This window comes from Rattus norvegicus, chromosome 15 (genome assembly GCF_036323735.1).
Source record: "Rattus norvegicus strain BN/NHsdMcwi chromosome 15, GRCr8, whole genome shotgun sequence".
NCBI classification, from domain to species: Eukaryota; Metazoa; Chordata; class Mammalia; order Rodentia; family Muridae; genus Rattus; species Rattus norvegicus.
Window position 1 is genome coordinate 37,599,338 of NC_086033.1, and position 25,275 is coordinate 37,624,612.

At 43.3% G+C, this 25,275-nt stretch overlaps 1 pseudogene; it reads right to left on the reverse strand.

Moving 5' to 3' along the window:
• Positions 1-4,058: 4,058 nt before the first annotated feature.
• Phf11bl1 (PHD finger protein 11B like 1) lies at positions 4,059-21,721 on the reverse strand (annotated as a pseudogene).
• Positions 21,722-25,275: the final 3,554 nt, after the last annotated feature.

The window sequence follows — 25,275 nt, forward strand, 5'->3', positions numbered from 1 at the left end:
ATCACTATTTGCAGATGATATGGTAGTATATTTAAGTGATCCCAAAAGTTCCACCAGAGAACTACTAAAGCTGATAAACAACTTCAGCAAAGTGGCTGGGTATAAAATTAACTCAAATAAATCAGTAGCCTTCCTCTACACAAAAGAGAAACAAGCCGAGAAAGAAATTAGGGAAACGACACCCTTCATAATAGACCCAAATAATATAAAGTACCTCGTTGTGACTTCAACCAAGCAAGTAAAAGATTTGTACAGTAAGAACTTCAAGCCTCTGAAGAAAGAAATTGAAGAAGACCTCAGAAGATGGAAAGATCTCCCATGCTCATGGATTGGCAGGATTAATATAGTAAAAATGGCCATTTTACCAAAAGCGATCTACAGATTCAATGCAATCCCCATCAAAATACCAATCCAATTCTTCAAAGAGTTAGACAGAACAATTTGCAAATTCATCTGGAATAACAAAAAACCAAGGATAGCTAAAACTATCCTCAACAATAAAAGGACTTCGGGGGAATCACTATCCCTGAACTCAAGCAGTATTACAGAGCAGTAGTGATAAAAACTGCATGGTATTGGTACAGAGACAGACAGATAGACCAATGGAATAGAATTGAAGACCCAGAAATGAACCTACACACCTATGGGCACTTGATTTTTGACAAAGGAGCCAAAACCATCAAATGGAAAAAAGATAGCATTTTCAGCAAATGGTGCTGGTTCAACTGGAGGTCAACATGTAGAAGAATGCAAATCGATCCATGCTTATCACCCTGTACAAAGCTTAAGTCCAAGTGGATCAAGGACCTCGACATCTAACCAGATATACTCAAACTAATAGAAGAAAAAGTGGGGAAGCATCTCGAACACATGGGCACTGGAGAAAATTTCCTGAACAAAACACCAATGGCTTATGCTCTAAGATCAAGAATCGACAAATGGGATTTCATAAAACTGCAAAGCTTCTGTAAGGCAAAGGACACTGTGGTTAGGACAAAACGGCAACCAACAGATTGGGAACAGATCTTTACCAATCCTACAACAGATAGAGGGGCTTATGTCCAAAATATACAAAGACCACAAGAAATTAAACCACAGGGAGACAAATACCCCTGTTTAAAAATGGAGTTCAGAGCTAAACAAAGAATTCACAGCTGAGGAATGCCAAATGGCTGAGAAACACCTAAAGAAATGTTCAACATCTTTAGTCATAAGGGAAATGCAAATCAAAACAACCCTGAGATTTCACCTCACACCAGTGAGAATGGCTAAGATCAAAAGCTCAGGTGACAGCAGATGCTGGCGAGGATTCGGAGAAAGAGGAACACTCCTCCATTGTTGGTGGGATTGCAGACTGGTAAAACCATTCTGGAAATCAGTCTGGAGGTTCCTCAGAAAATTGGACATTGAAATGCCTGAGGATCCAGCTATACCTCTCTTGGGCATATACCCAAAAGATGCCCCAACGTATAAAAAAGACACGTGCTCCACTATGTTCATTGCAGCCTTATTTATAATAGCCAGAAGCTGGAAAGAACCCAGATGCCCTTCAACAGAGGAATGGATACAGAAAATGTGGTACATCTACACAATGGAATATTACTCAGCTATCAAAAACAATGACTTTATGAAATTCGTAGGCAAATGGTTGGAACTGGAAAATATCATCCTGAGTGAGCTAACCCAATCACAGAAAAACACGCATGGCATGCACTCATTGATAAGTGGCTATTAGCCCAAATGCTTGAATTACCCTAGATGACTAGAACAAATGAAACTCAAGACAGATGATCAAAATGTGAATGCTTCACTCCTTCCTTAAAAGGGGAACAAGAATACCCTTGGCAGGGAATAGAGAGGCAAAGATTAAAACAGAGACTGAAGGAACACCCATTCAGAGCCTGCCCCACATGTGGCCCATACATATACAGCCACCCAATTAGACAAGATGGATGAAGCAAAGAAGTGCAGGCCGACAGGAGCCAGATGTAGATCGCTCCTGAGAGACACAGCCAGAATACAGCAAATACAGAGGCGAATGCCAGCAGCAAACCACTGAACTGAGAATAGGACCCCCGTTGAAGGAATCAGAGAAAGAACTGGAAGAGCTTGAAGGGGCTCGAGACCCCATATGTACAACAATGCTAAGCAACCAGAGCTTCCAGGGACTAAGCCACTACCTAAAGACTATACATGGACTGACCCTGGACTCTGACCTCATAGGTAGCAATGAATATCCTAGTAAGAGCACCAGTGGAAGGGGAAGCCCTGGGTCCTGCTAAGACTGAACCCCCAGTGAACTAGATTGTGGGGGGAGGGCGGCAATGGGGGGAGGATGGGAAGGGGAACACCCATAAAGAAGGGGAGGGGGGAGGGGGTTGTTTGCCCGGAAACCGGGAAAGGGAATAACACTCAAAATGTATATAAGAAATACTGAAGTTAATAAAAAAAAAAAAAAGTAAGTGTTAATAAAGGACAGAACCTGAAGACGATTTCTGCAAAGGTTGACGACATAAATGTGTTCACCCACATCTAAAAATCTCTCATTCAATAAATGTGTTCTGAGCAAATGAAAAAAAAAAAAGAGTCAGAGAGCCAACCAGGAGGGGGATAAAGACTGGACTGTAAAAAAGGATCAAAGAATAATAAATAAATAAATAAATAAATAAATAAATAAATAAATAAATAAATAAATGAGCAAACAAACAAATAATGTATATAGCCTGAAAAAGTGAGGCACTTGATATTTTGATACAACATGGATTAATTTTGGAATTTAAATGAAACAATAGGTCAGCCACAAAATGACGAGTAGGATGTGATTCAGTTCCTGTATGGAGAAAGAGAGTGGACGCTAGAAGCTGGGAGAGAATACGGACGCTAAATGTGTAGGTTTTGTTTTTGCAAGGTGAAGAAGCTTGTGGATGAATAATAATTTTGGCTGTATTTTATGCTACAGACCGACATATTTTAAAAGCATTTACATGGAGAAAGAAGAAACAAAAATTATGTTAAATTGTTACTTGCACCGTATCATGATTTTTACATTATCAATGTTAGAAAAAAAGTACGTTACCATTCTGAATGTGTCAGCTATTTCTCCACTAACTCACCACCAAAAGATCTTATTTCTGTTACAAGTGGACAGTTGAAGCATCTGATGGAAAAAGTCACTGTCCTTGTGAGACAGACTGGCTCTACAGAGAAAGTGGAGGTTGGGCTAACACCAGTGATGTAATGGGATCTGTGACTTCTTAAACATGGCCTTTGCACATGGAGGTGTCAATGTGCCATCCTTGTGGAGGTCAGAGAGCAACTGGGAAAGGTCAGTTCAGCTGTCTGCTTTCTGTTATTAAAGTGAGGGCTGTGAGTATTTGATGATTTTTCAGTAATAACAGCAGGTTTATTTTATCAGTTTGCCCAATATACGCCTACTTTATAAACACCAAAGAGTGCTTTCTGTGCCACATAATTTACTGAGATGAACAAATTCCAGTTGAATAAAGCAGCAGAGGAAGCCCTGACATAAGTGTCCCAGCTGGTTCAGACGGGCGCTCACACTGCAGTCATTCCAGTTGACCTGCCAAGAAGTGGCTTAGACTGGCCTTGGTCACCACAGTCTTGTACAAGAGTGATTCCTACACACGTAGGCATGAGCACTCATTACAAACTAGACACAATCCTGGGACACAACCACATTCTGACAGGTGCTTTAATGTAGACCAGAGGATTATGAGAGGAAATTGGAAATGTGAATGTGAGAGGAGTCAAGGGTCAGGGGCAGTGTCGCACACAGATCTGATGCATATTGTCAGGTGGGAAAGCCTTCGTTCTCCACATTCCCTATTCCCCTGGTGCTCTTATTCAAAGAGCCCAGTTGAAATGCCAGACTCGGTCTTGAAGATGAAGCTTGCCCTTATAATGACTGTGCCCAAAAAGACACTTCTTAAAAGACTGATGGAGACCCACAGAATTGGTAAGAACAGAATAGTGCACTGTGTCTTGTTACAGCTGAGGGCTGCTGGGAACTGTATTAAAGAAACTGTTGATTCTTCACAGTGTTTTGTCAAGCATTTATTAAGTGTGCTCAATGTTGGGAAGGTGGTAGTGAGCAGAAACCCAGGGTACCAGCGAGCTATGCACAGGAGTGAGGCTCTGCTCCATTCTGATGAAGTCACTAATACTGAGAGGAGACCATGATGACACAGACCTACTGCAGGAGTAGCAGAAGCAAGAAGAAAGCTCTAAGATTCCACAAAAGGATGAGCAAAGGCTGTGGTGTGGCTGCCCCTGACTAGGGTGGGTAGGGTAGGTAGGAGGACTTCCTGCTCCTTAGAGGACATGGGGGCCTGATCCAGTTGACCTGAGGAACAGCTGTTACTGTCAGGAGAAGGCAGGACAAGTGAGATGACAAGAGAGGAGCCAAGAAACAACCTGTCAGGTATGGACCCTGGCTGAGCAGTAGCAGGCCAGAGCTGGAGGGGACTGGATCTGTCACAGGCTGTCTCCTGAGCCTGCTTGCACTTCAGGAGACTCCTGGCATCTGCACTGGTGGTCCTCAGGAGGTAGCAAGGATCCTGAGGTAGAGCCTGAGGGGTCCAGGTCCCCACATTCTTGAAATGAGCGCAGGTTTTGTTGTAAATCTGCAAGTAACTCCAGCTGCTGCTTCATCTGGTTCAGCCTTTCTTCACATTCACAAGCTTTGCTCTTGATTGCTTTAAAAGAAAGAAAGTGGCTTCAGTGTGTGCAGGAACAGGATTAGGAATAGGTTACTGTCTCTAGACTGGATCCGTTCAGATATCTACGTTATAGTCCCTGGACCTCAAATGAGAAGACAGAGTGGTCTGAGGAGACAGTCTATCCGCACCTTTGCTGCCCTTCCTGATTCAGTGTGGACACCAGCATGTGTCATGTGAATTTGATTCCTTCATGGTAGAACAAGGTTACAGTGTATTCATTTATTTAGAGACTACAGTATGTTGCTGGCCTTTCAGTGACAACTCTTTCATGAGCACACCTCTGGCTCTAAGGACATTTGACACATCTCAGCTTTGGGTGTGATTTAGGAACAGAAAATGTTTGCTGTAGAAACCAACCAAGGTGATGGCAGTTGGGTTTAGAATCTTCACAACTGAATTTTTGAATTCTTTGTTGTCAGAATGACTGCATACCTACAGTTAGCTTGGATTCCTGGGCTAAATCAGCCAGACCAGAATGGTGCCATGTCAGAAGTTAGCCTTTCCATGTGGTTCCCATGCAGGCCTAATTAGTGTCTTGAGGTCTCCACATTCATACCGTGTGGCACATGTAATTTTGTCAGAATACATCTTCCTGAAGAATTATTTTAATATCTATTATTATTATCAGCTCAGCAGAGAGTTATTTTAATATCTATTATTATTAACAGGCATTCTCCATTGATTTTTAAAGTAACTTCTCTGCTGACCAAAACAATATTGCAGAGTCCAAAGAAGAACAAGTAGCAGAAAATCAAAACGACAGAGGCTGTGCATATTGAGGTGACACAGGCAACCTGATTGCTCTGTCGGGAAAGCCTGCTGCCACATAGTTTTACTGACAGGCACATCTGTAGAAAGAACACTCGGGCAGTGTGTAGTGAATAGTGTGGGGAGAGAGCTACTCATATCACTCTGTGTGACTCTGTCCCTCACCCATGTCCAGGGGGGCAGCAAGTGGAGATTTAGTACTGAAAAATACCATAATGAATGCACATTTCTTATGTTTGTTTGTTTTCTGACAAGTTCTCAGTGTGTAGCCAGGTTCCCAATCCTCCTGCCTCTCCCTTTCAACTGCTGGGATTGCAGGTGTCTACCACAACACCCAACTAAATGCATCTCAATTTTTAAAGATTGGATCTCCCTATTCCTGCCTGCCTACTACCATTTAAATAAAACAGCAAAACACAAAAGCCAAAAACAACAACCAAAAATCTTTCTTGATCATACTTCACCTTGTTTTGTTTTTTACTTGATTAATTTTAGAATTATAGTACTCTGTGCTTTGGGAGATAAGCTTTGAAGACAAAAGGTCTCTTCAAGAAAGGGAGTCAGGCTGCAGGATGGGTCAGAGTTGCCTCCCTCTTGCTGCCTAGGGGAGAGCCACTGCAGGAAACCTCCTCAGCTCCAGCCAGGGCCTTTCTCTGCTGTAAAAACATGGCTTGTTTCTGCCTTGTCGATATGTTTTTCTGTACACCAAAGTATTTGTCTGTGTACTTGGAAAATAAGCATTGTGATCCAACCACCCACAAACTACTGCCATTTTGTATAGCATCTGTCTGTCTGTCTATCCATACATCACTATGTGTTTATATATACACTACTTTTTCCACGTTTCTCTCTCTGTGTGTTGTGCTTTTCTGTAACGGGATTCATCATTTGACAACAATTCTCTTGAGAAATATTTGACACTTATGCAACTTGTTATTTGGATCTGAATGGTAAATGTTTCTAAAACACAGTTTCTTATTTTATGAATCACCTACCTTCTTGGAATTTTCTTAGTATGTCTCCAAATAGTCCACAGTCAAATAGTAAGGTCTTGATCCCTTCATAGTCTAGAGGGAGAAACAGTTTCCTGTGTTAATTTTAATATGAATAAGTCACACAGGGAGAAAGAGAAAATAACCCCAACAGGAAGAGAGAGGATCAGAGAAGGGCAGCTCAGTGCAGGCCCAGCAGGGAAGTGGGAGAAGCCTCAGCTCACTGTCTCTGTGCAGCCAGGACTTCTGGGGAGGGAGCACCTGTGCTCCAGGGAGCCCCAGGTGATTAGGAGGCACCCCAGACTTTGAGAGTTCTTAGTCTTGAGAAAATAAGCAAATAAAATTATGTAACAAAGGAGCTCTGGGAAATGTGTAATGCTAACTTATGTTTTGGTTGTCATAGAGAAAGTCACTTAAAAGTCAGTATTTTACATTGTCCCTTACCATGTAACACAGTCAGATCACCCTAACGAGCAATTACAAGACTTGTAGCTCACATTATATGTTACAGGAGGTCCCAGGGACCATGGACTTGCACACTGTAACTGGAGTTTTTATTCCTAGGAGCCATATAGAAAGAAACTCCTACTTTGCAGTTGATCTAACCAACTACACCAAGGCCTGGAGGATGGCTCAGCAGAGAAGGCTGCTTCCTACCACCTGATGACCTAAGCTCACTCCCCAGAACCCACATTGTGGAAGCAGAACCAACTCCTCTGTCATCCTTTATTCTGTACCTGTGGCTGGGCAGGGGCATAATGTAATATTTTAAAAAATTATGTATGTGTGTTGGGGGGTGGGGGGCGTTAGGTATCCTCAGAGTCTGTGTGCGTGTGTGCGTGTGTGTGTGTGTGTGTGTGGTGCGGGGTGGGGCTTTACGTATCCTCAGAGCCTTTAAGAATGTCAGATCCCCAGGACCTTGACTTCCAGGCAGTTATGAGCTACCAGACATGAGTATAGGAACCAAATTGAGATCCTCTTCAAGAATATGTGTGTTCTTCTGTACCTGGCTGTCTCTCCACCCCTGTCATAATTCTTGCAAGTCCCTGGATTTATTAAGACAGAAGTTGAGGCACATCAAAATTATAACCTACAGGCTGGTCCCGAGGACCCATGTTGGATGGCTTACAACTGCCTGTAACTCTGGCTCCAGGGATTCATACAGTTCTATTCTCTGTGGGCACTTGAAAACCCATGTCCATGTAAACACACACACAAACACACACACATACACACATATACATACACACACACACACACACACACACACACACACACACACACAAATTAAACCTATTTTTTAAAGTATATCTGAAAACAGCAGCTGTATCCACAACAACAAAAGCAGACAAACTAGCACAGCTCAGCTGAAGGATGGCTCCATCCAGCTGTTTGCACCTCTGGGAAACAGAACTCCTGGCCTCAGTGCACTTCTGCCTCTAACTAAAGAATATGTATCTTTCATATTTTGTTCATTTATTAACTGGAAGTTTTAGATTTATTTATTACTTTGTGTATGTGTGTGCATGCCTAGTAACTGGACAAGAGAGGGTGTTGGAATCCCCTCAAACTGAAGCTATGCTTGTAAGCCACCATGCAGATGCTGGGGACTGACCTTGAGTCTTCTGCAAGAGGAACAGTGCTCTTGACCACTGAACCATCTCTTCAGCCCATGATGTGTATTCTTAAAGAATGGGTTAAAGGAGGGAGGGAAAGCATGAGAAGGTGTGTTTTCTAGAATGTGTTTACATTTAGCCCACTCAGTACCTGACTCTGAAGCAGTCTCATCCATGAATCTTCCATGAATTGAAATCATTTTTTGTAGTATCTGTTCAAATAATTCAGTAAGAAGTCCTGCTTCCAGGCATTTCTTAAGAAAAGAAGCTTTGACAGCTGCATCTACAAACAAAGGATGCATTGTTAGGAGGAAATGGACAGCGATTCTCATCATGTGGTCACTTTGTCCTTTACCAGTTGATGGGAGAGCATACATGTCTCCATTACTGTGTAGCTCAAAGAGTAAATGGTCCAAAAATGACATTTCTCTGTTCATAATAACTATGAATTGATGTAGTTTTGTAAAATTTACTTTAATTGCTTGAGATGACAGCCCCTCGTATTTGTCACTGATTTTGTGTTGTTAGGATATTCCCTTTATAGAACAAAAGCTACCTGTCCCTGTGAGGGGTAGCATACCACTGGACTCTGGCTTCACACAACCCTATGTGTAGAGACTTGGGCAGTCCTGTCATCGTCCTCAAGTGGGTGCTCCTCAGAAGATAACCCATTGCTTCCTAATCCAGACTTCATCATTTATATCCTTTGACTAGGGATCTTTCTTATAGTATTTGCACTGAACAAAACAGTTATGAAGTGGGCCAAAGTTTTTCAGAAAGTACTTTTCTTTTGAGATAGGGTCTAAATATGTAGCTCAGGCTGGCCTGGAACTATTCTCTCTCTCTCTCTCTCTCTCTCTCTCTCTCTCTCTCTCTCTCTCCCTCCCTCCCTCCCTCCCTCCCTCCCTCTCTCTGTCTCTCTCTCCCTCCCTCCCTCCCTCTCTCTCTCTCTCTTTCTGCATAATATATATACATATATTATAATTTCTATGTACACATTATACACATTATAATCATTTACTGTCAACACACAGTAATGGGAAAACCCCTTAATGATACTTTCCAATGAGTTAATGACTACACCTAGCGAAGGCTACTTGCTGCTCTTCCAGAGGACCTTCAAGCATCCATAGTCACCTCCATCTGTTACCTAAGGTATCCACCCACACAAAAAGGTGCACATAAGAACTTACAAATGAGAAGAAATGAGATTTGTCTAAATAATTAACTTTCTTTAAACACACTTAAAACTTACCAAGTTGTGTGGGTTCTTGACCCCCTGGAACATGTCGTTGGCAAAATAATCTGAAAATACAGATGTTCAAAGAATCACTGAACCTTTTCATTTGTAGAGTTACACCAACCTTTGTCTCCCTTGTGCTGGTGTTAGAGCTACATGCAATTACACTGGCTAAAGTATTTAGTTTTAAAAAGTAATGTGTCTAAATCCATGTCAAATTGTTAGCCGATATCCAGTATGTGTGAGGATGGCCATTGTCTTTGTGCACTTTGAGCATTAGAAAGGAGACTCTGGTCTCTTACAGCATAAATGCTGGGAGAAGCCTTTGAGCAGTCCTTTTTCCTAAGAACTCAGGTCTCAGATGACAAGCTTCATTCAGACTATTCACAGTTTTGTGAATCCTCACAGTTCACAGAGACACTTGTGCAGTACTGTGGAGAGCGACTTTTCAAGGTCAGAACTTGGATTTGGCCAGTGTCTTCAGAGAGAAGGCAGCACAGCAGGCTGGAGGACTGCAGTGAGGAGCTGTAAGGGACTTCTCTGCCCAGGCTTGCCTTTGTCTCAGCCCTTAGCAGACCTAGGGTCCTCCTGTTACCCAGTGCCCTCCATGCAGCCTTCCCAGCAGCACCCAGCTCAGGCACCTCCTCTGGATCTGCATCCTCTGAGCACCTTTCATTTGGTCTCAATTGCATTCCCAGAGGTTCTTGGATTTGGGTCCTATCTCTCCTGAACATTGATTTTAGGTTTATATACCATGCTTGCCTAGGAGTTTTTGTAACATAAAGAAGTATGGAAAATATTAGCATAGACTCTCACCTGTGTCTTCCCTGTCCCCAGTGTCAGTAATTTTCAAGTCTAGGCAAAGCCCCTTCCTGCATCAGCCCCTCCCATGAGCCAGTGTTCATTGAGTCCTCTCTGCACTAATGTACCAACCTGATTAGACCTTGTCAGGTTCATTCTGAGTGTCACTCAGCCCCTTGTAAAGTATCTCAGTTACTCTATGAACCTCAATGTTTACATTAAAATGTCAACAGCAGAGAAGCCCATTCACTCCTTCTTGAATAAGTTAAAACACTTTGTTTAATTGAGTAAGTGTTTCCAGCATGGTCAGTAAACATTTTTAAAGCTTTTCATTTATCTCTATAAGTTCAAGACCAGCCTGGACTACTTGATGAGATACCATCTGCAAACATAAAAACTTGGTACAGCAGGGATTTCCTGTGATTAAAAAACGACTGTCATAATAAATTGAGCTCTTTGTGAATGTATACAAAAAATGAAATTCTAAAAATACAACCCCTATTGGTGTCTCCATAATTCAAATATAAAGAGTACTGTTCAATACTGAATGACAAGCTGCGGGCGGGCAAGAGGGCTCTGAAGGTCAAGGTGCTTGCTGTCAGCTCCCACAGCCTCAGTTCCATGCCTGGGTCCAACACTGGAAGCAGAGAGCTCATTCCCACAAGGTGGGAGGACAGACCCATGACCTGTGGATGTGTGAGTAAAGGAAGGTGTCTTCCTGCTACAGAGAAGAACAGGCCTGAACTGGCTCCTGTGTCTTATAGGACGTGCATGCTGCCACTCAGAATGAGGCTCTCCCAGGAAGAAGAGAGTAAAGAGAAGATTTAGAAAGTCAAGCAAACCCTTGAGTACTTCTTTTTTTTTTTAATTTTCTTTTTTTCGGAGCTGGGGATCGAACCCAGGGCCTTGTGCTTGCTAGGCAAGCGCTCTACCGCTGAGCTAAATCCCCAACCCCCCTTGAGTACTTCTTAGTCCTGTCAAGTGTGGAAATGAGAAGCTGAGTTCCTGGTGGTGTCCCATAATGCTGTCCTCACATGCAACTCATTTGCATAAATTAAGCCTGAGAAGCATATCACAGCCTAGCCATTCCCTACCCATCCCCACCACTCCACCATGGAGTATCAAAGCTATTTGATTACTTGTAAGTTCCATGATCCTCATCAACTTGTAGAATTGCGCGGTCCTCCTTGGCACAGTGTAAGTGGTAATTCTTGGGACAAGACTGTAAATCACATCCCACGGTGGCTCCCTTGTTATTACAAAATGAGCATTTCTATAAAAGAATAGATCACAATGAGTTAGTACTCTTTCTTTGCTAAAAAGTAAGGCTGCCATTAAACAATGTTCAAGCCAGTAGCCCTGTGTTTTTCTCCTGGCTATCTCTGGCATATCCCAGCCTCTGTGCCCACACTAGATTGGAATTAGATTTGGCAACCCATGAGGAAGTTTCAGCAAAACTGCAGCCACCTGGGATCAAAGGCCTGGGATAGAACGTTGTTCAAGTGTCTACAGAGATGCAAAAGCATTAGATGGTTTCCAAAACCAGTCTTCCCCTTTAATAGAGACTCTTTAGAAAACAAAGCTCCAGGCTTCCTTATCACTGGACAGACACTCGATTTGGAGTCCTGGAGCCTTAGGCCAGAGCAGCTCCTTCTTGTGCCACTAAGACATGTGTGGCCTCAGCTGTCACTTGGTATGACTTCCACCCAGACATTCCTCCCTGGAAAGGTGGGGCCTGCACCACAGAGCAGGAGTTGAGAATTGTGTACAATAAAGTGCACCAGTTTCAATTTTGTAGAAACTAAACAATGAAAACATCACTGAAGACACCATTTTCTTACTCCCTTGATTTTATTGCTCTACCACATCTTATCTGAAGGTGGAGTAGAGATGGTTAGGTGTTGTATGGCTGCAGGAAGCCCTTTGAGCAGTACTAAAGCTGTATGCTGTAACGAGGGGTAAACCAGCAATGACCAACTCCGATTGACACCACCCTTTGGATACACGCAGTCCAAGCCCTATAAGGCTCTCTATAGAGCAAGAAACAGCAACCTACAGGCTCCCAAGTAAGGACCCCATGATAATACATAAGGGAACACAAGGAAAAGTCAAAAATAGGTTTGAAAGAAGATTAATATATAGAATGCTAAACCAGAGCATACAGGAGCAGTTATTGAATTGTAGAGGTAAAAGGTAGCAGCGTGAATAGTGAAGGGGAGACTGCACCCTGATGATACACTCGCTGACACTTCCACAATGAGCTCTACGCATCTGAGAGGAGAGAACCTCAAAGGAGAAAAGAACTCCAGAAGATCAGGCTGTGGGCATCCTTGCTGCGCCTTTACATAATCAGTTATTAATGTGGGAGGGCGCAGCCTCTTGAGAGTGCAGCCATCCCTGGGCTATAAGGAAACAGTGAGTGAGTAGCTCTCGCCTCCTGTGCCTTTTCGCATCCCTTTCTGTTGCCTGTGCTTCCAATGCATCTCAGTTTCCCAATAGGAAAGTCCATGAAAACTCTCACGGATCACAACTGCTTTCTCCGTATTCTGTTTACCCAGCTGCCCTCATTCTGGTCTGGGATGTTTCCTTGCAGGCAAATCCTACAACAGTGCTTCTCAAGTTGTGGGTCTTGACCATGGGAACACATATTTCCGAAGAGCTTAGGAACTGGGAATCAGCTCAGTAGCTAAATTGCATTTATAAAGGGCCAAAGAAAATAAATTTATGATTGGTGGTTCCTAAGTCCGTATGAAATGTGTTTCCTTTTCATCATTCCCCACACAGTCAGAGCCTCTGTTCTAGAATCTGAAGATATTCTTCCTTAACTGTCCATGAAGAGCCTCAAATGCAATTATCAGAAAATGATAAAAATAATGTTTGAGTTCACATTGGCTGGCCACTTTCTAATTAGGAGAATTTACATTAAGCATGCTGGTACAAATACTGTGAAAAAGAAACATACCAGTATGTTGCCACACATTGACACCTTTCTTTGGGTGTGGTCAGCCATGGTAAACTTGACATCCTGTTTACTCTTCTGCAAATGGCCTGTTATAAACGTAGCCAGGAGACACAGTTGACCTTGGAGGAGAGCCTCTGAGCCCTCCTCTTTCCTGGAAAGGTCCATATGCCCCCAGCTCCCAGGCAGATGCTCACAGTGATAACCACCCAAACTGGTGCAGAAAGACATCAGTCACCTGTGACCTTCAGAGGACATTGTCCTCCATGTCAAGGATGAAGCCTTTTGCTCTGCATGCTGCCTGCAGCTCTGTGGCAGGACAGCAGAGGAAGAACTGAGATGGCGCTGTTGAGCTGTGAAATTGGAACTTGCTCTGCTGAAGTGACAGGAAGGACTTGTTCCAGCCTGTCTGACCAGTGTTTTCTCTCAGACAGAAGGGGCTCAAGCCTGCTCTCCTGATGTAAGCAGAGAGCGTCAGCTGAGGCAGGGTCTCACAGTCCACCTTCCAGCTCTCCTCATGTTTCTCGAAACTTACTTTACCACAGACTCTGTCTTTAGGTGGAAGGTTTATTTTATTTTTACTTCTGTGTCTGAGAGAACAAGTCTGTAAGTACATGTCTCTGTGGAGGCCAGCAGTGGGCATCTGATACCCTGGAACTGGAGTTACAAGCAGTTCTGAGTTGCCATTTGGTGATGGGGACCAAACTCAGGACTTCTGGATGGGTAGCAAGCATTCTGAACTGCTGCACCATGTCACCACACCCATGAAGACTGTCCTTTGAACGTAGTACAAAAGACTCATGATTTATGAATAATAAGACATATCAACTTACCAATCTTCTCCCTCTCCAGATCTCTTTCTTCACTGACTTTACAGCAAAGCTTCTGGCTGGATTACGTGGATCATGAGGACCACACTCCACCAGTCCTGATGAATACAGCTGCACAGTGAGAGAAACCCAGAGTTGGTGTGAAGCATTCCTGATGGACACAAGTCAGACATGGTTCTGAACAGGGCTGAAGAGGAGGCAGAGTGGACCATGACTCAGAGCACTGGCCACTGTGCACTAGATGACCGGATGTGAGCCATGGAACTCCTGTGAGAACCCTCAGTCTGCAGACACAGTTGTCCTTGGTAACTGATCTCTCCTGACTCTGGAGCAAGGCAGACAGTGGCTCCTACAGCACTGTTCTCTGCCTAGGAATGCAGAGCAGAGAATGACTGAAGCCATGGAGTCAGAGAAACCATAGCAAGGGACAGAGGCCATTCCTGGTGGATTCCCAGGCCTTCTTAGATTTCAATGACCATGCCTGCCTCTACACCCATTTCACAGATTTTCACTCTTGTCATTGTTGAGATAGGGTCTCACTGTAGTTCAGTCACTAGACTGAAACTGACAGAGTTCACTTGTCATTGCCTGTCAGTGCTGGGACCAAAGTCATACACAAATATGCCTGACTTTTATGCTGTTTTTTAAAGATAAGATGTATCTATACATCCCACTTTACCTGGACCCTGGCCTCCTCCTTTGTTTTTTGCAGTGGAAATTCAGGTACGACCACAGCTACCCCCAAACTTCCTTGTGTATTTTAGAGGTCACAAGTCTCTTTGCTCATCAGTATTTTAGAGGATGGAGAGAGAGGGCTTAGTGGTTGAGCATGTGTACTGCTCTTCTAGTGTTCCAGAGGACCTACATTGTGCACTCAGGTCCAGGTACCCAGCTCACAAGTGACAGAAGACCAGCTCCAGTAGGTAACACACACACACATCCACATACACTAAAATCGTTCTAAAAGATTTTTATTAAAGGATTAAAATTCTTTACAAAAATATTATACAAGTATTGTATTAAATATGGGTGTGTGTGTTCTGTGTGATTTATATCCTAATGTGCATGAGTGAGTGTATTTGTGTGTGTGTGTGCGTGTGTGTGTGTGTGTGTGTGTGTGTGTGTGTGTGTGTGTTTATATTGTTATCTGCTTGGAGAAAAAAGAGACTTACTTTGGCTGGCATTCTCTACAGATCTTTAGCTTTTTTCTAAGATTTTTTACAAAAATGAGTGTTTTTCCTGCATGTATCTATGTGGATCACATGAGTGCTAGTTTTGGCACAGGATAGAAGAAGACATTGGATTCCAGGAAGTTGATTTACAAATGCTTGTGAACTAACCCTGTGTTCTGAGAACTGATCCTGGGTCCTCTGCAAGGGCAGCTTAACCACACACCCATCTCTCCAGCCCCTCTCCATCTATATTTTTTAATATAGCCACTCCCTGACCTTGGAGAGCTCACAAGTTCAGCTCACCTGGTTGGCCAGCAGGGTCTAGAATCCTCCTGTCTGTACTCCACAGTGTGGGGCTGCAGGCAGTGTATGCCAGGTGGAGATTTATGTATGGATCCTGGGGTGGAAGTCAGGACTTCATACTCAAGTTCCCAGCACTTCCCTAACTGAGCCACCAGCTTTCTAGCTCCAGAGGGCTAAGTCTCCCGAGTCACATAAACCTAAACAATGGGCTGGCTTTCACTTGAAGGTTAATGTCACAGAGAAACTCAAAAAACTGAAGAGCATGAGAAACATGAGAAAAAACTTGTGACACTTTCATAGGCAAAGACATTTTGTAAGTATTAGAGATTATAATGCAAATGTGAATACTCGCATGTGGAGGTCGGAGAATGACCCTGGGAAGTGGTTCTATCCTTTCCCGTGGTTTGGAGTTAGGGTCTCCGTGTTTCTGCTGCTCTGCTCCAGCTGCAAGCTTAGTGCAGGGATCTGTTCTACTTCATCAGGATTAAAGTTGTTCTCAGAAAGATGCTAAGAGAAAATTGTGACCAGGAAGGTGACTCGTCAAGAACAATCACTTGCTGCCAACCTGACAATCTAAGGCTCTAATGTGGTGGAGGAGGGAAGGAAATTCTGCAAGGTGTTCTCTGACCTCCTCCTGCATCCTCTGGTACATGCATAAGGAAATAAATGGATGTCGTTTTTTCAAAGGCCAGCCATGGGTAGGAAAAAATACCATGTATACATCTGATCAAAGACTTGTGTCTAGAGCACAGGAAAGCCTTACAACTCAATAAAAAAATTCGGTTTAAGACGGCCATGTGGCAGGGGACAGAGAAGACCCTCAGTGAGTAAAAGCATTGGCTGAGCAAGCCTGACAGACTGATCTCAATTCCCCAAACCCCAGTAAAAAGGCAGGTGCTGTGGCTAGAACCACACATCTGCTATCCGGGTGTCCCAGAGAGAGAGGAGAGCGTCATCCAGAACGAGCGTCATCCAGAACTGCACCTGCTGCGAGAGTTGTAGAACCCATGAACAAGGAGGAAGATACCAGCTCCGGAGAAAGCTGCCCTCTGACCTCCATGAGCATGCTCTTCACGTGTATGTAGACACACGTGTGCACACATACACACATGTACACACACATACACACATAAAAACATGTATGCACACACATCTTTTTTAATAGACAGGCTCTGTGATGTGTATCAAAGGTAAAGCATTTGCTTATATTTTCCATACTCTGGGTTTGATCCTCAGCAACAGGAAAAAGAAGAGAGAGGTTTAAAATCCAACTTGATAGTACAGAGTGAAAAATACACACATGGGAAAAGATAACCAAGATTAACACCCCTAACACAAATTAAAATCATGGAGAAAACAGTGTGCAGGCAAGAAATAGCCTGGGTTTGAAATGATAAACATTTTAGTGTGAAATGCACACTTACTTTATAACGTGGAAATTCTTTAAATGCTTTCCAAGGGGATTAAAGGCATATAGGAAACAAAGGCTCATACATAGATGTTCATTATAAATTTGCTGTCACCTCATATTGGACAGAATGCATAGGTTGATAGACAGATGAATAGTCTGTGACCTATCCATTTAATAACATAATATAAAGGCAGGGAAGCAAATAGTTATACATCTGTCTAGTATTCTGAAAGGACCAGTTCAGGGCGCTCAGGTCCTCTTATGCTGAATATTTTATATGAGGATATAAAACCGTATCACATATGCACAGAGCCTGTTGTCGAGTTTTCTCTCAATGTGACCCAAGCTAGAGTTATCTGAAAGGAGGGAACTGCAAAGGAGAAAAAGCCTTCATAAGATCGGGCTGTAAGGGATTTTCTTAATTAGTGACCAATGGGGGAGAGTCCAGCAAATACTAGATGTTGCCATCCCTGGGCTGCTGGTGTTAGATTCTGTAGGAAAGCAGACGGAGCAAACCCTGAGAGCAAACCAGAAAGCAGCCCCCTCCTTTTCATGTCCATGATCTCCTGTATTCAGGTTTCAGCCCTGTTTGAATTTATGTTTTTAATTCCTTCTATAATGAGCAGGTATATGGAAATGCAACCAAATAAATGGTTTCCTCCCAATTTGCTTTTGAGTCATGGTGTCTTGGAGGCAGTCGTAGAAGCCCTAACACACATCGCTTCTCGGCCTTTTGGCTAAGATCAAGTGTAGAAGCCCTAACACAGCCTATGCATGCCTGTCTGTCCGTTACATCTTCTCCGGAATTAGACAATATAAATGCTACTGAAGTGTCGTCTGCTATAAATGTCAATGCAGCACAGCAAGAAGAAGTTCATGGGAATTCCCTGTAGGCATAGATATCCTGAGTCATTTGACTGAGTGCAGAGATGTAGAACGCAAATGGGACCAAACGCACACAGGCCCAGGAGATGCTCTGCATCACTGGGGAGCAAAGAGACCACACACTAAGGAGGCCATGCTGCAGCACTCCCGTCCTGTGATCTCTGACAAAATGAGCAATCCAGAGGGACATGGAGTAAGTGTGGGCTGACTGCAGAGAGGCATGAGGGGATGTTCTGGGGTCCTGGGAGCTCTCTGAATAGTGACAGTGACCACATGGAGCAAGTATGTCTCAAAACACAACTGCACACTTCAGTCACTACACTTTTGTTTTAATGAAAAGCATATCAAGAAAGTTTACTAAAAATACTGGCATGTCAACAGACAATTGGAAGTGACTTCAAATTACCAGGAAATGTTATGAGGACACAACAGGTTAAAGGGAAAAGGCTCCCTGCAGCCCCTGTGCTTCATTCACCCCTTGGCCATGTTGTTGGGACGGCTGGTGAAAACTCAATGAGGCTTCTAGGTGGCGCTAGAGAGGCAGTGCTCATGTCTGACCTTGATGGGTAAATTGCACTTATGGGACACAAGGTCCTTGATGTAGAAATACACACTCAAGGATACAGGACAGATGATTCATAATTTAACACAGATCTGATACCTTGATGTGGCCCTACATACCTGTAGACTCAGCACTCAGGAGACTGGGGCAGTTAGAACTAAATCAGTATTTCCACCTCAAAGGCCCTCTGCCCCTGCAGACATTATGACTTCTGTCATCATCGTCTTCACACAGAGATCTTCCGTGCTGGTTGTGAGGCACCATGTGAGTGCTGGGAATGGAAACTAGTTCCTCTGGAAGAGTGTCTGGTGATTTTCACCACTGACCCACTTTTCAGTCCTAAACATGTAGTTTTAAAGTTTTTACCAGTAACTTACCAGACAGTTTTCATGAGCTGCTATATTCGATTATGGTTCGAAGTAAATCACACTCCAGTCGTGGCCTTCAGGGCAGAGGGCACATGTCCACTTCTCCATCTTTTCGTCACTATTAGCGTCACCTATAAATAACAACCAGGTTAAAACAGAACAGCACTTCATGGCCTTGGTAGCTCCTCCAGTCTTCAAAAAGGGGAGAGGACCCTCTTCTCAAGATGGACTGTAAACTCCTCGAATAATTACAAATCAACGTCTAATCTGTGAAAAGGAGCATGTCTTGTGTGGTACAGCCTCTGTTCGGTGCTGAAGACCAGTGCTGTCAACAGAAACAGAGCAAGGCACATAGGTTGGCTATGGGCTCACTGAAAAGCTTCTAGAGGTCTTAGTGAACTGATAAAATATTCATGTAAAAAAATTTGTGATGGTGTCTGAGACAGGCATGTAGAGCAAAGGTTGATCGCATGTCTACTTAGCAGAGACAGTGGGCGTAGGTTCACCTGTGTGGCCAATGAGCTCCCTTACCATAAGATCTTGGTCTAATTTACAGTGCAAGGCACTGCTTCCTCCTGCTGGTCCCAAGTCCACTAGAAATCAGTTGGTCCCCCCTATGACACTGTGTCACTCTTCCTCCAGGGACATGTCCTGCCGTGCTGGTTGTTACTGTAGCACAGTGCTCACAGCTGTGTGAGATTGTGGACTTCTTTTATTCTCCAACAAACTACATGGCACTTTTCAGTACTATGAAAGCCACCAAACAGGGAAGAACCTGATTATTGCTTAATTTCTCTGTGACCTGTGCCCAACAAGATAGTGTCTGTGGCAATAGGGTCTTTTGATCAGGTTCTCAACTGGTCAATGTGCAGAGAGTAGATGTGTGTGGAATAGTCAGTCATGAACAAGACACTAAAAATCACCAGACCCCACCAAGGCTCCGGGAACACAGTGAAAGTTAGGATGGATGGATGCTAAGATCCATAGAAACAGGGTCTTGCAGGATGACAGAAAAGCTGTGATCATGAACTCAAAACAAGTGGGGTTACCTGCAGAAGGACTGCACAGGATCAAACCAGATAAAAGGGGGCCAACATTCACTAGCATCAACCCCTAAGTAAGGAGATCTGTCAGTTGATGGTGTGTGGGGGAAGGCGGTTTCCTTTAGGTGTGGCCTGGCCACTACCATGAATTAGTGGTTGACCACACACACACACACACACACACACACACACACACACACACACACACACTACACAGATGGAGAAAAGAGCAAAGGAACAGTTGAGCAACGCAACGTAAAGACTCTCAGCAAGGCAGGAGCTAGATGAAGATCCCAGTAAATCTGTCAGAACACTCTGTGTCTGCGCAGGACACTAGTTATACAAGATGGAAATTCCACATAAACTGTCACCAAAGAAGTTTTAAGCTCAATGGAATCACAACGTATATACATATGTAAATACACTCATACATACATACATACATACATACATACATACATACATACATTAATCACACATACATTCCAGATACTAGAGCAATGGCTCACTAAACAGGAGCACTAATTAATTTAAGCAGACGACCATGGCCCAGTTCATGGTGAGCTCTAACCAAGCCTAACTCTCCATCCAGAGGGAATCCTAGGCTGCCTGCTCTAAAGAAAGAACATCGAGGACACACATGGTACACAGATGTTCATGCAGGCAAGATAGTCATACACAAAATAACGTCAAACATACACTGGCTGCAAGAGGATTACAGGCTGGGATTAATGAGTAGTTGACTGCAAATTTGGCTGTACACATCTTCACCAAGTGAGTGATAATGGTTGCCTGGGTTGTCTCAGGGATGGAGGATGCTTTTGCTGAATGTAGTGACATCCTTTGGGCAGTGGTCACTGCAATCACTGTTGCTAGAAAAGGGCTGAAAAGGTGTGGCATTGGTGCCTTCCTGGTTGTGATGCTCTCACGATAAGAGAAAACCATCTCCAAGCGAATGTCAACAGGGGAGACCCTGAAACATCAGCCTGCACAACACAAGCTTTTAGGACACTGAAGGCTACTTGCAATACACAACCCAACCTGTTTCTCAGTATTCTCCAATTCCCCTCCAAGAGACCTTCTTTGCAGGTTCCCAGCATCCCCATAAAATCTACCTCCCCTTCCCAACAGTATGTCTTGAGTAATTATTTCACAGTGCAGAGCTCCCAGATCTGTGAAGCAAGGACCCAAGAGGATAGAATAGCTTTCAGTGCCTACAGATTTCCCACATGCTGTAAGCCCCACTCCAGCCTCAGCATCATCCTGCAGTCTCCCTTGGGGGAAGTGGAGTGGGAGCTCTTCCTGCTGGTCCACACCCTAGAACTCACCATTCAGGACTGAGTTGGAGCCCCCAGGTTCCTCTTGGGCCATGGCTGGGTACCTGCACTTCTTGAAGTGCCTCTGTAAGTTTCTAGGTTCTAGTTTCCTTTTCTCAAATTGGGGTGGAGCCCACAAACAGGAGTCTGAGAGGAAGTGCAAGTTGAGAGCAGTATGTTAGCACATTTTCACCTCGGAGTTGCCATTTTCAAAAGGGCTCTAGTTTAATTTCTCTGTTGATGTAATGAAACCCAAGGTCCAAAGTAACTTAAGGAAGGAAAGGCTTCATTTGAGCTATGTTGGGCAGTGGACTGTGAGAAGTAGCATGGTCCTCAGTTGAACTAAGGCTAGAATCCCCGGAGACCATGCAGGGACAGTAGTAGCTTCGCCTGCTCCCAGGCACCAGGTCCCTGTCACAAACCACAATCCCTCCCCCATAGATTTATGGCCAATAGACATGTAAGGGCAATTTAGCAAGACCCCATGTAGAAAAGGACATGACCTGTGGTCTGTAGGCTCAGGATAGATCTCCATGCTAGTGAAGTAAATGGAGGCCTGGAGGGCTTAGCCAATAAACTTTCCGTCCCAGACCTCCTCTCTGTAAAAGGTATTTAATCTCAGGCCCAGTGTAGTATGGTTTTACACATCCACCTTCCTCCATGGCAATAAAGGATTCAGAGCCATGGACTGTCTCTTTTCATTGGGATCCACCTTGGGGACATCCTTCACTACAGAGACACTGTCTAATCTCCTGTAGAAGGCCTCTCTCCACTCCCAGCCACAACTGCCTCCAAGCCAACCAGTTCAAGCCAGGAAACATCCTCATGGGACTAACCAGAGCTCTCTCCCTTCTCCCTCCCGCCCCGGACCCAGACTACATCCAGCCCTAGGGCCCACATGCTATTCTCAGCTCTTCTGAGACTTCCAGCAGTGCCTGGGTGTCCAAGAGCCTGGGAACTCCACAGCCCAGGGACCAGTGAACCAGCTCCATCTGTCCCTCAAGCTAGCCTGCGCTTCCCCACTCCTAAGTAGTATCCCAGGGCTTCTCTCCTGTCCAACATGCTCAGGGCCACTGCCTGGGTCAAGCACAGTCAAACTTCCCTTATACTGTTTCTCCAAGCAGACAGGGGACCCACAACCATAAAGGACTAAAAGTTGCAGTCATCATGCAAAGAAAAAGGGAGAAAGCGGGAGCAGGGAGGCTTTCTGGATGCTTCCCTTGGCTCCCTAACCCTGCTGTGCACTACAGCACACAAACACCCCCCATGCTGGAGCTGCACACAGTGACCTGTCCCTTCCTCCATCAACCCAGTCAGGAAAACGTCACTCGGGCCACTCTGATGGAGGCAAGTATGGAGAAGGTTCCTCTTCCCAGGTGTGTCACGTTGACAACGTCAAACAGCCATCGATCAACTTGAGAAAAACCACAGCAAACATCCTGACCGTACTTGTTTTGATGTGTTCTTGGATTCGGTTTGCCAGAATTTTATTGATTATTTTTGCGTCGATATTCATAAGGGAAATTGGTCTGAAGTTCTATTTCTTTGTTGGGTCTTTGTGTGGTTTATGTATAAGAGTAATTGTGGCTTCATAGAAGGAATTCAGTAGTGCTCCATCTGTTTCAATTTTGTGGAATAGTTTGGATAATATTGGTATGAGGTCTTCTATGAAGGTCTGATAGAATTCTGCACTAAACCCGTCTGGACCTGGGCTCTTTTTGGTTGGGAGACCTTTAATGACTGCTTCTAGTTCTTTAGGAGTTATGGGGTTGTTTATCTGGTTTATCTGTTCCTGATTTAACTTCAATACCTGGTATCTGTCTAAGAAATTTCCCTTTCCTCCAGATTTTCCATGAATATAGGCTTTTGTAGTAGGATCTGATAATTTTTTGAATTTCCTCTGATTCTGTTGTTATGTCTCCCTTTTCATTTCTGATTTTGTTAATTTGGACACACTCTCTGTGTCCTCTCGTTAGTCTGGCTAAGGGTTTATCTATCCTGTTGTTTTTCTCAAACAACCAGCCTTTGGTTCTGTTGATTCTTTCTATGGTCCTTTTTGTTTCTACTTGGTTGATTTCAGCTCTGAGTTTCATTATTTCCTTCCTTCTACTCCTCCTGGGTGTATTTGCTTCTTTTTGTTCTAAAGCTTTTAGGTGTGCTGTCAAGCTGCTGATATATGCTCTCTCCTGTTTCTTTCTGCAGGCACTCAGAGCTATGAGTTTTCCTCTTAGCACAGCTTTCATTATGTCCCATAAGTTTGGGTATGTTGTACCTTCATTTTCATTAAGTTCTAAGAAGTCTTTAATTTCTTTCTTTATTTCTTCCTTGACCAGGTGATCATTGAGTAGTTGAGCATTGTTCAACTTCCATGTATATGTGGGTGTTCTTTCCTTATTGCTATTGAAGACCAGTTTTAGCCCATGGTGGTCTGATAGGACACATGGGATTATTTCTATCTTTCTGTATCTATTGAGGCCTGTTTTATGACCAATTATATGGACAATTTTGGAGAAAGTACCATGAGGAGGTGAGAAGAAGGTATATCCTTTTGTTTTAGATAGAATGTTCTATAAATATCTGTTAAGTCTATTTGGTTCATGACTTCTCTTAGTCTATCTATGTCTCTGTTTAATTTCTGTTTCCATGATCTGTCCGTTGATGAGAGTGGGGTGTTGAAATCTCCTACTATTATTGTGTGAGGTGCAATGTGTGTTTTGTGCTTTAGTAAGGTTTCTTTTATGTATGTAGGTGCCCTTGCATTTGGAGTATAGATATTTAGGATTGAGAGTTCATCTTGGTGGATTTTTCCTTTGATGAATATGAAGTGTCCTTCCTTATCTTTTTTGATGACTTTTGGTTGAAAATCGATTTGATTGGATATTAGAATGGCTACTCCAGCTTGCTTCTTCAGACCATTTGCTTGGAAAGTTGTTTTTCAGCCTTTTACTCTGAGGTAGTGTCCACCCTTGTCTCTAAGGTGTGTTTCTTGTGGGCAGCAAAATTCTGGGTCCTCATTACATATCCAATTTGTTAATCTGTGTCTTTTTATTGGGGAATTGAGTCCATTGATGTTGAGAGATATTAAGGAAAAGTGATTGTTGTTTCCTGTTATCTTCATATTTGGAGGTGAGATTGTTTGTGTGCTTGTCTTCTCTTTGTTTTTTTGAAAAATGATTAGTTTTTTGCTTTTTCTAGGGTGTACCTTGCCTCCTTGTGTTGGGCTTTACCATTTATTATCCTTTAAAGAGCTGGATTTGTGAAAAAGATATTGTGTAAATTTGATTTTGTCATGAAATATCTTGGTTTCTCCATTTATGTTAATTGAGTTTTGTTGGATACAGTGGCCTGGGCTGGCATTTGTGTTCTCTTAGGGTCTGTATGACATCTGTCCAGGGTCTTCTGGCTTTCATCATCTCTGGTGAGAAGTCTGGTGTAATTCTGATAGTTCTGCCTTTATATGTTACTTGACCTTTTCCCCTTACTGCTTTTAATATTCTTCCTTTGTTTTGTGCATTTGGTGTTTTGGCTATTATGTGATGGGAGGAGTTTCTTTTCTGGTTCAATCTATTTGGAGTTCTGCAGGCTTGTTGTGTGTTTATGGGCATCTCTTTCTTTAGGTTAGGGAAGTTTTCTTCTATGATTTTGTTGAAGATATTTACTGGTCCTTTGATTTGGGAGTCTTCACTCTCTTCTATACCTATTATCCTTAGGTTTGATCTTCTCCTTGTGTCCTGGATTTCCTGTATGTTTTGGGCCAGTATCTTTTTCTGTTTTACATTATCTTTGACAGTTGTGTCAATGATTTCTATGGAATCTTCTGCTCCTTAGATTATCTCTTCTATCTCTTATAATCTGTTGGTGTTGCTTGTATCTATTCCTCCTTGACTCTTCTTTTGGTTTTCTATATCCAGCATTGTCTCCCGTTGTGCTTTCTTTATTCTTTCTATTTCCATTTTCATTTCTTTCACCTATTCGATTGTTTTTTCCTGTAATTCTTTCAGGGATTTTTGTGTTTCCTCTCTAAGGGCTTCTACTTGTTTACTTGTGTTTTCCTCTAAACACTCTAAAGGAGTTCTGTTGTTGTAAATATATAAAAATAAAAAAAGTAAGGTTGCCTTTTTCCCCACTAGGTCCACACTGCAGTGCCCCAAGATATCTACTAGATATCTTGGGGGAAACACAACCCCATTCCTCAGCGGCCCAGTGTCTCCTGCCGCCACACACTTTCCTACACTCAAATCATCACCTAAAAGAACACACAACACAATAA